Source organism: Bubalus kerabau, chromosome X (genome assembly GCF_029407905.1).
Source record: "Bubalus kerabau isolate K-KA32 ecotype Philippines breed swamp buffalo chromosome X, PCC_UOA_SB_1v2, whole genome shotgun sequence".
NCBI classification, from domain to species: domain Eukaryota; kingdom Metazoa; phylum Chordata; class Mammalia; order Artiodactyla; family Bovidae; genus Bubalus; species Bubalus kerabau.
In genome coordinates, this window is record NC_073647.1 from 141597235 (window position 1) to 141610769 (window position 13535).

General features: G+C 36.9%; 1 protein-coding gene and 1 non-coding gene across 6 annotated transcripts in view; one reads left to right on the forward strand and one right to left on the reverse strand.

The window, feature by feature from the left end:
• Positions 1-13535, reverse strand: part of CNKSR2 (connector enhancer of kinase suppressor of Ras 2) — a 283089-nt gene that overhangs the window by 170846 nt on the left and 98708 nt on the right. The gene's annotated exons all lie outside the window — the stretch shown is intronic.
• Positions 7812-7918, forward strand: LOC129640538 (U6 spliceosomal RNA). The gene has a single exon (XR_008708894.1). It is a non-coding gene; the product is annotated as a U6 spliceosomal RNA (small nuclear RNA).

Sequence of the window (13535 nt, forward strand, 5' to 3'; positions counted from 1 at the left end):
TCATTTTTGTTTAACTGTGTTTTCTAATTTTACTAATTTTAAACACACATAATAAAGGACAATATACATTAAATAGATGTAAAAGCAACTAATGGAAAATTACTATAATCATTTCCTGTCTAAACTTATACATGTAATAAATGTATTTTGCAGAAATATGTCCAACATTTCAAGCACTTATTTATTATATATTGGAACATTAAGAAAAATACTAACATTAATTTCAATAGTCATATAAAGAATCCGAAAAATACATTATAATATATTAAACATATTTTCATTATGCAATTAAAATTAGTGTATGCTACCAATGAATATTAACTTTATAGTTCTTCCCTAAATTTGTCTCTGAAATTACAAAAAATTATTTAAAACAATTCTCCATTGTCTTTTTATCTGCAATTGCTAGACTTATAATAAACAGTAATATAACAAAGTGATCTTTGCTTAGAAACTCTGTGTTTCTATGGTACAGTTTACTCAAGGAATTTATAAAATGGGCATGATAATAGCAGTAAACCAACAGCAATGTGTGAGAATCAAATGAGGAAATGAAATAAATGGCTCAGCACTATCTGACATATAGTAAATGATAAGTACATTTTAACTATGAATTATTGTGCTCTGCATGATTTAAGAATTTTAAACTAATAACTTTTACCTCAAAATATAAAGTTAACTGATTATTATTTGGCTAGATAATTTTGAAAAAAAATATATCCCAAAGTATTGCATATTTCAAGGAATGAGAATCCATTTCACTTTTCCCCCTGAATTTAATTTTGACAAAAAGGAATCTTGTTCAACATAGCTTTTGGTAACACCATTTCACCATAATACCTTGCCAGAAGAAGCACATATTCTTTTGGGGGCTAATTTTTTTTAACATTAAATTTGGTCTAATTCATTTCACAAACTAATAGAAATACTTAAGGACTGGGTTTTGCCATTCGGCAGGGCTCCTGTGCCAAAGGAGGAGTCTGTTACAAATAATCACATCTATGTCTATATAATCATATAAAGTCAATTCTTTATTAAGTATGAATGAATTATGTGTACAGAGGAGGCACGGTGTAGATAAAACATTTATATTGGGAAAGTGCATGTGTATTTACATCTGAATTTGGAAGAGTCCAATTTTACAGAATTAACTTCAAACATAATTACACTGGGAAGAGATAACTTGGGAAAAGCTGGAAGTTGCCCAGTTTCCCCATGCTGCCTCTACAGCTAGCTTCAGCTGTAATGGATGCAAGTTTCATTAATTACCTACCTTCCTAGAATCAAATGATATGGATTAAATGTTCACAATTCAAAAGGATTCTTATCAAGGAAAAAAGTAAATATGATCTAAATGTATATTCTGTTGTGAGAGAATAATCACACGGAGAATAACTATTTCAAGGTTCTTTATAATATAGTTTATTTGTACATCCCTGCTGCTGCTGCTGCAAAGTCGCTTCAGTCGTGTCCGACTCTGTGCGACCCCATAGACGGCAGCCCACCAGGCTCCCCCATCCCTGGGATTGTCCAGGCAAGAATACTGGAGGGGGGTGGCCATTTCCTTCTCCAATGCATGCAAGTGAAAAGTTAAAGTGAAGACGCTCAGTTGTATCCGACTCTGTGCGACCCCATAGACGGCAGCCCACCAGGCTCCCCCATTCCTGGGATTCTCCAGGCAAGAATACTGGAGTGGGTTGCCATTTCCTTCTCCAATGCATAAAAGTGAAAAGTGAAAGTGAAGTTGCTCAGTCGTGTCTAACTCTTAGCGACCCCATGGACTGAAGCCTACCAGGCTCCTCCATCCATGGGATTTTCCAGGCAAGAGTACTGGAGTGGGGTGCCATTGCCTTCTCCATTGTACATCCCTAGTATGATATAAAAAAAGAATTGTTAAAGAAAATCTTATACTATTTTCAGGCTTGGACAGTAATATGGGGTCAGTAAGTAACATGGGGTCACAAAGAGTCAGACACGACTGAACAATTTTTACTATATTCACTTATACTATTTTCAGTAACCACATTGTTGGTAGTAGTGTTGTTAGTTTGTTACTGTTTTATTGAAACTGCTATGTGTGTCTTACAGGATAAAGCAAGTGAACAATTACATGACAGTAGTCAAGTGGGCCTTAGGAAGCATCACTATGAACAAAGCTAGTGGAGGTGATGGAATTCCAGTTGAGCTATTTCAAATCCTGAAAGATGATGCTGTGAAAGTGCTGCATTCAGTATGTCAGCAAATTTGGAAAACTCAGCAGTGGCCACAGGACTGGAAAAGGTCAGTTTTCATTCCAATCCCAAAGAAAGGCAATGCCAAAGAATGCTCAAACTACCGCACAATTGCACTCATCTCACATGCCAGTAAATTAATGCTCAAAATTCATGAACTGTGAAATTCCAGATATTCAAGCTGGTTTTAGAAAAGGCAGAGGAACCAGAGATCAAATTGCCAACATCCACTGGATCACTGAAAAAGCAAGAGAGTTCCAGAAAAACACCTATTTCTGCTTTGTTGACTATGCCAAAGCCTTTGACTGTGTGGATTGCAACAAACTGTGGAAAATTCTTCAAGAGATGGGAATACCAGATCACCTGACCTGGCTTTTGAGAAACCTGTATGCAGGTCAGGAAGCAACAGTTAGAACTGGACATGGAAAAACAGACTAGTTCCAAATAGGAAAAGGAGTACATCAAGGCTGTATATTGTCACCCTGCTTATTCAACTTATATGCAGAGTACATCATGAGAAACGCTGAGCTGAAAGCAGCACAAGCTGGAGTTAAGATTGCCAGGAGAAACATCAATAACCTCAGATACGCAGATAACACCACCCTTATGGCAGAAAGTGAAGAAGAACTAAAGAGCCTCTTGATGAAAGTGAAAGAGGAGAGTGAAAAAGTTGGCTTAAAGCTCAACACACAGAAAACTAAGATCATGGCATCTGGTCCCATCAGTTCAGTTCAGTTCAGTTCAATCGCTCAGTCGTGTCCGACTCTTTGCAACCCCATGAATTGCACTTAATGCCAAATAGATGGGTAAACAGTGGAAACAATGGCTGACTTTATTTTGGGGGGCTCCAAAATCACTGCAGATGGTGATTGCAGCCATGAAATTAAAAGACGCTTACTCCTTGGAAGAAAAGCTATGACTAACCTAGACAACATATTAAAAATCAGAGACGTTACTTTGCCAACAAAGGGCTGTCCAGTCAAGGCTATGGTTTTTCCAGTAGTCACATATGGATGTGAGAGTTGGACTATAAAGAAAGCTGAGTGCTGAAGAATTGATGTTTATGAACTGTGGTGTTGGAGAAGACTCTTGAGAGTCCCTTGGACTCCAAGGAGATTCAACCAGTCCATCCTAAAGGAGATCAGTCCTGGGTATTCATTGGAAGGACTGATGTTGAAGCTGAAACGCCAATTCTTTAGCCCCCTGATGCGAAAAGCTAACTCATTTGTAAAGACCCTTATGCTGGGAAAGATTGAGGACAGGAGGAGAAGGGGACAACAGCGGATGAGATGGTTGGATGGCATCACCGACTCAATGGACATGAGTTTGGGTAGGCTCCAGGACTTGGTGATGGACAGGGAGGCCTGGTGTGCTGTAGTTCATGAGGTCTCAAGGAGTCAGACACAACTGAGTGACTGAACTGAACATTTTATCACTCTTGGTGACACTGGTAAGTAATTTTAGCATGGGAGAAAGCAGACACATACATAAGAAGATCAGTAAAAACCTTAGAGTCTCTTGATGTATTATGTTTGTATATATGTATGTATGTTTCTCTTAGCTCTGTCCACTGAAAAAGCATAGAAACAATGACCAATTTAGTAGTAAATGAACCCTCCACAATTGGTGGTATTCAAATACCATTTCACAGGCTTTCTTGGAAAATGGCTAATACCAAACTGGGATAGGAATTGTACAAGAGGAGCATGAATTATATGGTGACACAAAATAGAAAGAAGCTATTAAAGATTACAAGGATTGTGTCAGTAGGATTCAGAAGTCAATATGAAGAGAATTCTCCCTGGGCAGAGATGGAGCAATTTGAGTATCTAAGAGGATAACTATAATGGACAGAAATAGTAAATATTACTAAATATTAAATATATTAATAATTTGAAGCTAAAATTTAAATATACTAAATATAGCCAAATATATTTAGTATGTTTAATAATATTGAATATATTAAACTAATTGGATAATGTATGATAGATGTATACAGCTATTTATCTGTATAGCTCTTGATTCAGCAAATATTAATCATCTGTTTTAAGGATATAAAGATGAATAAAACATGGCTTAGAGAAGTACAGTTTAAGAAGATAGGCATTCACCTAAATAAATTACAATATGTAAAATTCTACAGTCTTCAAGAAGTTTTATATTTTAATAACTTTAGGACTATAAATGCCACAAAATCACACAAATCAACATATAAAAGGTCAATTAATTAAAAAATTAAAATATTAATATAGTTCTTAATAAAATTCAACGAAACCACTGTGTTGTGCTATGTAGCATCCCAAGTGGTGCTATGGTAAAGAACTGGCCTGCCGATGTAGGAGACGCAAAAGACACGGAATCAATACCTGGGTGGGGAAGATCCCCTGGAGGAGGAAATGGAAACCCACTCCAGTATTCTTGCCTGGAGAATCCCATGGACAGAGGAGCCTAGTGGGCTACAGTCCATGGGGTCACAAAGAGTAGGACACGACTGAGCACACACACATAGCATACATACAGCAGGTACTTCGGGGGGATTCATCTCATCCGTAAGTCATTTTATTTCCATCAAATGTGATTTTAAAATATTTGCTTCTGAAGTGGGAGTTTTATTAACACTTAAGGCCAAATCCTTTCCTAAAAGATTATACCCCAAGTTTTAAAAATAAAATTGCACTGGATATGAAGAAATCTCCATTTTCTGAACTTATGCACACTATGGAAAGGTACACCTCTGATGTTCTAGTTATTTTTAGGTTAGGATTAAATTTAGATTTTTAAAATTGGATTTAGAGCTGTGCCATTATACACTCCTAGGAATTCTCTTTAGTAGCTCATGCTGTCTTTTACTGTACATGCAAAATAACACTTGAATTTCTTTATCCTTTTTATGTATAACACTTTTTCAAATGATGTGATGCACATTTAAATGTATCAAATTCTTAATAAGACAATATTTATAAAATGAGGAGTGTTTCTTCAGTTTTGATTACTTTTTTCCTTAGGAGAGTAAGATCACCCTACAGAATCATAATCAGTTAATCTTTTAGTGAAACGATGATCCAATTGCTAAACTGAGCAGAATACATAAAAAATTTCTATCCTGTATTTTACCATAAATGCTAAATACTTTGTCATCTGGGGATTAGAATATTCAGTACAGATAATACATCTCGTCAACTGTGTATTATAGATAGTCACAAGAACAGTACATAGGTCATTAATTGCTTTACTTTCAACTAATATTTAAATAAGCCAGCCATGCAAACCTTTGGTAAGGGTACTTACATACAAATACCTCACATATTCTATTATCAAGATATCAAAATTTCTACACTATGTTGCTTCACTGATTAATTCATGTAATGAGTTAGTGTTATACTCTTACTCAATCATTCATTCACTCAAGTCACAATGTTGTTGCTTAGTCGCTAAGTCGTGTCTGACTCTTGCTACTCCATGGACTGTAGCCTGCCAGGTTCCTCTCTCCATGGGATTTCCCAGGCAAGAATACATTTCCTCCTCTAAGGGATCTTCCTGACCCATGCCTCCTGCATTGGGAGTCGGATTCTTTACTACTGAGCCATGAGGGAAGCGCCCCAAGTCACAATACCATTCACCAGAATTTTTTTTTTTTTTTTGGCATCTTCTAAATGCAATTCACTGTAAGGCACTATTGGGTGATCAAAGATAAATTAAACTTGATCCTTGGCCATCATTATTTCATTATTTAGTAAAGAAGTAGGTGAAACTATTCAAATAATAATACAAGGTAAACAAGATAAATGCTAAGAGGTGATCCTATAAAAAAGGAGATAAGTTCTGACTTCTTAACTCTGGAATGATCTTCTGAAGGAGATGGTATTTTAACCGAGCTTAAATAGCTTTTAAATCTGGAAATTGGGGGTTCAGGGGGAAAGATCATGCCAAATTATATGAACACACTGAACAAAGGCACACAATCAGGATAAGGAAATCAATTTGGCTAGAGCCTAAGATACATGAGGTGAGTGCAATGAGAAAGAAAGTCTAGAAAATAAAGAGTCATATTGTGGAGAGTTACCAATGTTAGGCTGGGGGAATTTTGTTGTTTTAAAAGGAATAAAAGCTTTATTTTTGTAAAGCAATCTATTTTGAAGCTCCCTCTTCTCTGGTACTTCAGTTGGTAAAGAATCTGCCTGCAATGCAGGAGACCCTGGTTTGATTTCTGGGTCAGGAAGATCTGCTGGAGAAGGGACAGGCTACCCACTCCAGTATTCTTGGGCTACCCTGGTGGCTCAACTGGTAAAAAAAAACTGCCCACAATGTGGGAGACCTGGGTTCGATCCCTGGGTTGGGAAGATTCCCTAGTGAAGGGAAAGGCTACCCATACCAGTATTCTGGCCTGGACAATTTCATGGACTATATAGTCCATGGGGTCACAAAGAGTCAGACACACTGAGCGACTTTCACTTTCCATTGGGGTAGCAAAGACTTAATTCAGTCACTTGACAATTTCTTGTGACTTTCATTTGGAAGAAGCTGAAATCAGGATAACTTACACTTAGTGCCATGGTTGGTATTAAACAGCAAAGTGAATGGTAAGCATGAGTGTGTGTGTATTTTAACAAAATACGGGGGGTGGTGGGATGAGACTATAGTTCAAATTCTCTGGTCTAGCTTAACAACTCAAACAGACATCTCTCTTTTCTCATAGTTCTTTTTCTCTTGTTCCTTTCCTTTAGTTACAAGAATAACTTTGGTGCCATGTCTCAGAGGGAAGAATCTCTTCAAAGTTGTGTTATCTTCCAAAGTTGTGTTATCTTCCAATATACCAGTAGACATTTCATCTCTGGGGAAGATGAAATATGCAATTTACTCTGCTAAAGGAAGTGCTCACAAATGTTTGAGTATGGGAAGACTGTGATCAAATGTTTCATGAAAACAATGAAGAAGTAGTCATGGATTTGGAAGGGAGCAAAACTGGAGGCAAGGAGGTCAGTTGGAATACTTTTTCAATAGAAAATATGATATGTAATCAGGGCTTGAACTGAGGTGATGATGGTGGAAGGGGAGATGAAAAAAGGTAGATGAGATACACGTAGCCAGCAATGAGCTAACTCAGTAATTAATTGATAGGTACAGAGAATAATGGGGAGGGGAAAGATAAACATTACCCTGGGGTTCAAGTCTAAGCAATTGGATGAGTAACACTGTAGAGATGATAGGAGGAGAGAATTTAGAGAAAATAAAAAAATTCTATTTAGGGCATGTAAAATTAGAAGTGGCTGAAAGGCCATATATTGGGCTGGCCAAAAGTTCATTTGGTTTTTCTGTAAGATGTTATGTAACATCTTACAGAAAAACAACTTACAGAAACCCAAACAAACTTTTTGGCCAGTCCTATACAAAGCTGCTCAGCAAGTAGCTAAGAAAAAAGCTGAATTGGATCAAGAATAGAATCCAAGCTGGGAAATATTTACATTAAAGAGAGAATTAAAGGTACAAGAAAAATGAAACAACAATGAATTCATCAACAAAGAATATGTGTAGTGACAAGACAGCTATGGACAAGATCAGAGAATGTTTAGGAGTCAGATGATGCTTGCTTCGGCAGCACATATACTAAAATTGGAACAATACAGAGAAGATTAGCATGGTCCCTGAGCAAAGATGACATGCAAATTTGTGAAGTGTTCCGTATTTTTTGGCTAATTCATGTTGAGTTTTGACAGAAAACAACAAAATTCTGTAAAGCAATTATCCTTCAATAAAAAATAAATTAATTTAAAAAAAGAGATGGAGGAAGTTAGTTATGTGGTCAGGAGTAACTGGAGAAAGTGTTACAGAGACATCTAATAAAAGTTATAGTGATAACAGAGTTACAGTAAAATATGTCTGTGCTGTCTAATTCAAGTCATTAGACATGTGTGGCTATTAAGCACTTTAAATGCCTTAAGTGCAAACGAGGAAATGAATTTGTAATTTTCTTTAATTTTAATTAATTTACATTTCAATTGCCACATTCAGGAAATACCCAGGTTGTCCATGGTTAGGTTTCCATGCTTTCACTGCTTTGGCCTGGGTTCAGTCCCTGGTAGTGGAACTAAGATCCTGCAAGCCATACAATGTAGCCAAAAAAACACCTGCCACATGCAGCTAGTGGTTACCATATTAGACAACAGCACAAGTCTAGAGAAATATACTTAGTCCATCCAACAGCTGGAATAGCCATTTGTTGTTTAGTTGCTAAGACGTGCCAGACTCTTTGCGATCCCATGGACTGTGGCCAGTCAGGCTCCTCTGTCCATGGGATTTCCCAGACAAGAACATTGGAGTGTGTTGTCATTTCCTTCTAAAGGGGATCTTTCTGACCCAAGGATCAAACCTGCATCTCCTGCATCGGCAGGTGAACTCTTTACTGCTGAGCCACCAGGGAAGCCTGGAAAAGCCATTTACCAAGAAACAAAAAACAGAAAAAGCAATATCTGGGAAGAAACCATGAAGGTATTTCCCAGTCATTAACCAGATCCTTCAATTTTTTTTCCCTTCAGCAAAGGGCAGAGTCCAGTCTACTATGACATCTACAGTAGCCACACAGTACAATAACACCAATTCTCTCTGTAAGATAAAATACAGAAGAGCATGAAAAATGAATTCCAAGAACCCATCACATAGTTTTGTGGGCACTGAGAAAGCAGTGCCAATGATAAATGATTTGCAATGGATGAAAGATAAAAGTTCAAACTAAATTAAGGTTCATCAGAGACTGAAACTGACTGAGTACTTCAAGTGAAAAGAAGAATGTCCACGGTAAATGGACAGGCATTAACATCCTTCCTGAATATGTTATCAACATGCCATAGTTTAATTTTCATTTCAGATTAATGTCCTTGGCAAATAAGGCAGAAGTATAATAGCCCAACAATTACTTCCTTGGCAGTCCCTTCACCATTGTGCCTGACTCAATGATCACAAACTTGTTAGTTTTCCTGATGTTATTTCAGAAATGAGAAGAATGTTCATGGCATTGAAACATGTATAATATCATATATGAAACGAGTCGCCAGTCCAGGTTCGATGCACGATACTGGATGCTTGGGGCTGGTGCATTGGGATGACCCAGAGGGATGGTATGGGGAGGGAGGAGGGAGGAGGGAGGAGGGTTCAGGATGGGGAACACATATATACCTGTGGCGGATTCATTTTGATATATGGCAAAACCAATACAATATTGTAAAGTTAAAAAAGAAAAAAAAAAGAAAAAAATTTAAAAAATTAAAAAAAAAAGAAATTTTAAAATGACCCATTTAAAAAATTGGCTAAGGTTTTCATTAGGTTAAATACAGTTATGAATTATAACAAAAAATGCAATAAACCAGGAATAGGAGGAGAATGTGGGTGGGCATGACCTTAGAGACCATCTTAGTCTTTCTGTCGGTGAACATAATTACATTCTTCTGCACCTTGGATCATATTCCTCTCCAAAGTTCTGTTCCAGCTCTCCCACAGGAGCTCATCTAAAATGAAAGCACACTTGACTCTAATCACTCATCTTTTACTTGACAACGAAATACTAATGTTCCAGCAGTTGGATGAATGTGGAAACTAATTTTTTAGCATATACAGACTTGGAGGTAGAAGCAGAAGTGAGTTTTTTCCCAGCATCTAAGTGGCTCTCCAACAAATCCAAAAACCACTGAGGCAAATCCAACAAATCCAAAATGGTCTTGAATGGCCAATCAGATAACTCTAACTGTATGCATTTTATGTTTCTATCAGTGATCTAATTGTTGGTCTTTCCCATTAGACTGTCAATATTTTCAAAAAAGGAACCCTATATTCAACTGCACTATCTCTGTAATATCTCCAGAGGCCCTGTATATGCTATAAATGTGAATTCATCACTTATGATTATTTTATTCCATTGAGTCTCTATTTTCATATTCCATAGTAAGTATTTAACATTGGGTTTATAGGTTAGGTATAAAAATGAAACTTTAAAGCCATATGTTAAAAACAAAACTAATTGCTAAACAAACTAGCACAGTACATTTAGTTTCTTCACACTCCTATTTTGTACAAAAAGACTGAGTTTCACAGTTTTAAAATCATTTTAAATATGAATTTGGTATTAGACTTCAATTTGCATGATCTCAGCAGATATTTTCAACAAAAATAATTGGGGCTTTCTCAGCACAAAGATTAGCATTATGTAAAAGATATCAAGAACTTTATATTTATTCAATGAAGCTAAAATTTCTTTGTAATAATAAGTCTCTCTAGCTTCCACATGTTCAAGTTACTTACTATAATGACCATCTAATATATCACAAGGGCTTTGTGGTAGCTCAGCTGGTAAAGAGTCTGCTTGTAGTGCAGGTAGACCCTGGTTCAATTTCTGGGTAGGGAAGATCTGCTGGAGAAGGGATAAGCTACCCACTCCAGTCTTCTTGGGCTTTCCTGGTGGCTCAGACGGTAAAGAATCTGTCTGCAATGAGCAAGTTCAGTTCAGTCGCTCAGTGGTGCCCGACTCTTCGCGACCCATGAATTACAGCATGCCAGGCCTCCCAGTCCATCACCAACTCCCGGAGTTTACCCAAATTCATGTGCATCGAGTTGGTGATGCCATCCAGCCATCTCATCCTCTGTCGTCCCCTTCTCCTCCTGCCCCCAATCCCTCTCGGCATCACAGTCTTTTCCAATGAGTCAACTCTTCACATGAGGTAGCCAAAGTATTAGGAGTTTCAGCCTCAGCATCAGTCCTTCCAATGAACACCCAGGACTGATCTCCTTTAGCACAGACTGGTTGGATCTCCTTGCAGTCCAAGGGACTCTCAAGAGTCTTCTCCAACACCACAGTTCAAAAGCATCAATTCTTTGGTGCTCACCTTTCTTCACAGTCCAACTCTCACATCCATACACAACCACTGGGAAAACCACAGCCTTGACTAGATGGACCTTTGTTGGCAAAGTAATATCCCTGCTTTTTAATATGCTGTCTAGGTTGGTCATAACTTTTCTTCCAAGGAGTAAGCGTCTTTTAATTTCATGGTTGCAATCACCATCTGCAGTGATTTTGGAGCTCCAAAAAATAAAGTCTGACACTGTTTCCACTGTTTCCCCATCTATTTCCCATGAAGTGAGGGGACCAGATGCCATGCAAGACCTGGGTTCAATCTCTGGGTTGGGAAAACCCCCTGGAGGAGGGCATGGTAACCCACTCTGGTATTCTTGCCTGGAGAATGGAAAGAAAATCTATAGCGTCTAAAATTGGGAGAGAATTTTTCCCTTGTGATAAATCCAACTGAAGAGTTCAAGCAAAGATTAATACCACACCCCATTGGAAATAAAGATATCAATTAAACATTAATTCTTTAATTCAAGACCATACATCTGACTGCCAGAAAATAAATGGAAATTATAATATATGCAAACAGATTCCAAGTATTAGTTTAAAAAATTCCTTAAGCTCATGCATCTTTGCCCTATTTATCTGCTTAGATTGCACTTTCATAGACAAAATGGAACTGTTTCTTTTAGTAACTATGTCCAACATTTGAAAAAGTGACATCTACCTGAGCATTCAACAAATATTTTTAGATCAATGATATTGATATTCAAATCATAACAAATACTAAATTGTTAAAGTAATAACACTAGCTTATACCTAGGCTGAATATTGTACACCCTCAAAATAGATATTACATGGAATCAGTATCCATTTGGCATCTCCTAGTCATAACACTGAGAGATTATCGGGTAGAATTTTATGCTTTGAAAAATTTCAAAGTCTCCCCCTCTCACCAAAGTCTCCCCTTCCCACCAAACTTACCACCCTATATTCCAGTAGACTATACTTCAAATACCAAGAAACACACACATGCATATAAACACAGCATTGAGGGAAAAGAAGAAATTCTTCAAATTCAACCTTTACCAAGCTGTTTTCTTGATATTTGAAATTTTAGCACCTAATTTTATTGCCCCTTTCCTTATATTCAAATAAACATTGTTGTCCTTAAAATTCTAGTAAATGCTATAATGAAATTGTTTATAGGTTCAATATTGTAGCAGATTTGTATTATGATTTCTAAATATATACTTTCTTTTTTTAAGGGAAAAGTAAATTTCCTGGAGCCACCAATGTTGGCCATGGACCTATGCTTTACTTTGTTCAACAAAATGTAAGTTGAAGTGCTGTCTTATTTCCATGCAGAAACTTTAAGTACCAGTTCATAGTTCACCAGGCTCTCTTTTTCCCTGTGCAAGCAGTATTCAAGAAGAGGCTAGTCTGAGCTGTGAAATGAAGAGGATGTGGAGAAGAGCTAAAGCAACCCAGGATGGACGTGGAACATGAGCACTGGACATGAGCATTATTAAAAGCCACTAACATTTTCAGGTTGTTACCACAGCATAATCACCTTTATCTTGATTGATAAAATCCTCCATCAAATAAAAAAGGGAAAAAAAACAGAACACTCACTCAAATGAAGATCTAACCAGCACAGAGTTTAATGCAATAACTATTTCACCAGTTTTACAGGTGTACTTCTTCATTTCAGGAAATATGAGGTGCCATGTCACTCCTCACAGAATGTAATTCACAATTAACCTCAGATTACATTCTACTACCTTCATGCAAATCTAGTCTTTTCCCATCTTGTACTTTAGAGAATTTTTACCTCATTTTTATTCAGTTTGATTTATGCTCACTTGTCCTAATTACTTAATTCTGATCAGTTCTTCAACCTGCCCCTGTTGATTACAATTTCAATCCGTTATTTTACTTGTGTCAGAGTCTAATATCTTATGAATTACCTATCTAACATCAGTGGTTATTCTGAGCCAACCCAAGAGGCCATGGTTATTAAAAACTACATCAGCAGTTGGGCAAAATATCTCAGAAAATCAGTGGCTTTAAAAAGCAGTTCTATATTTTCTTTGATTTCTTGCTTTCATCTAAGGTAGGTATGAAATCTATGTCACAGATTTTGTGTAATGATTCAACTATATAATCCAAATAAGGCATAATATGGTTTATAAAAATGCTAAAATATTACTATTCCTTCTTGTTTTAGTAAGTCTAGTTTCTACCTCTGTCTGTTGATACCACATTAGTTTCTAGCATGGGTTCTCTTGCTATTTTGAATGCACAAGGACCATTTTTGTTAATAACATATATATTTGATGTTTCGAAGAACAAGTCTAATCCTTTTGGAAATGCATTTATGATCCAAATAGACTATGAACTGATAGCAACAGTTGTATATTCAAAACTTCAGCCTGTTTTATAAAAGTGTGGGCTCTGGGCTGATATAACCT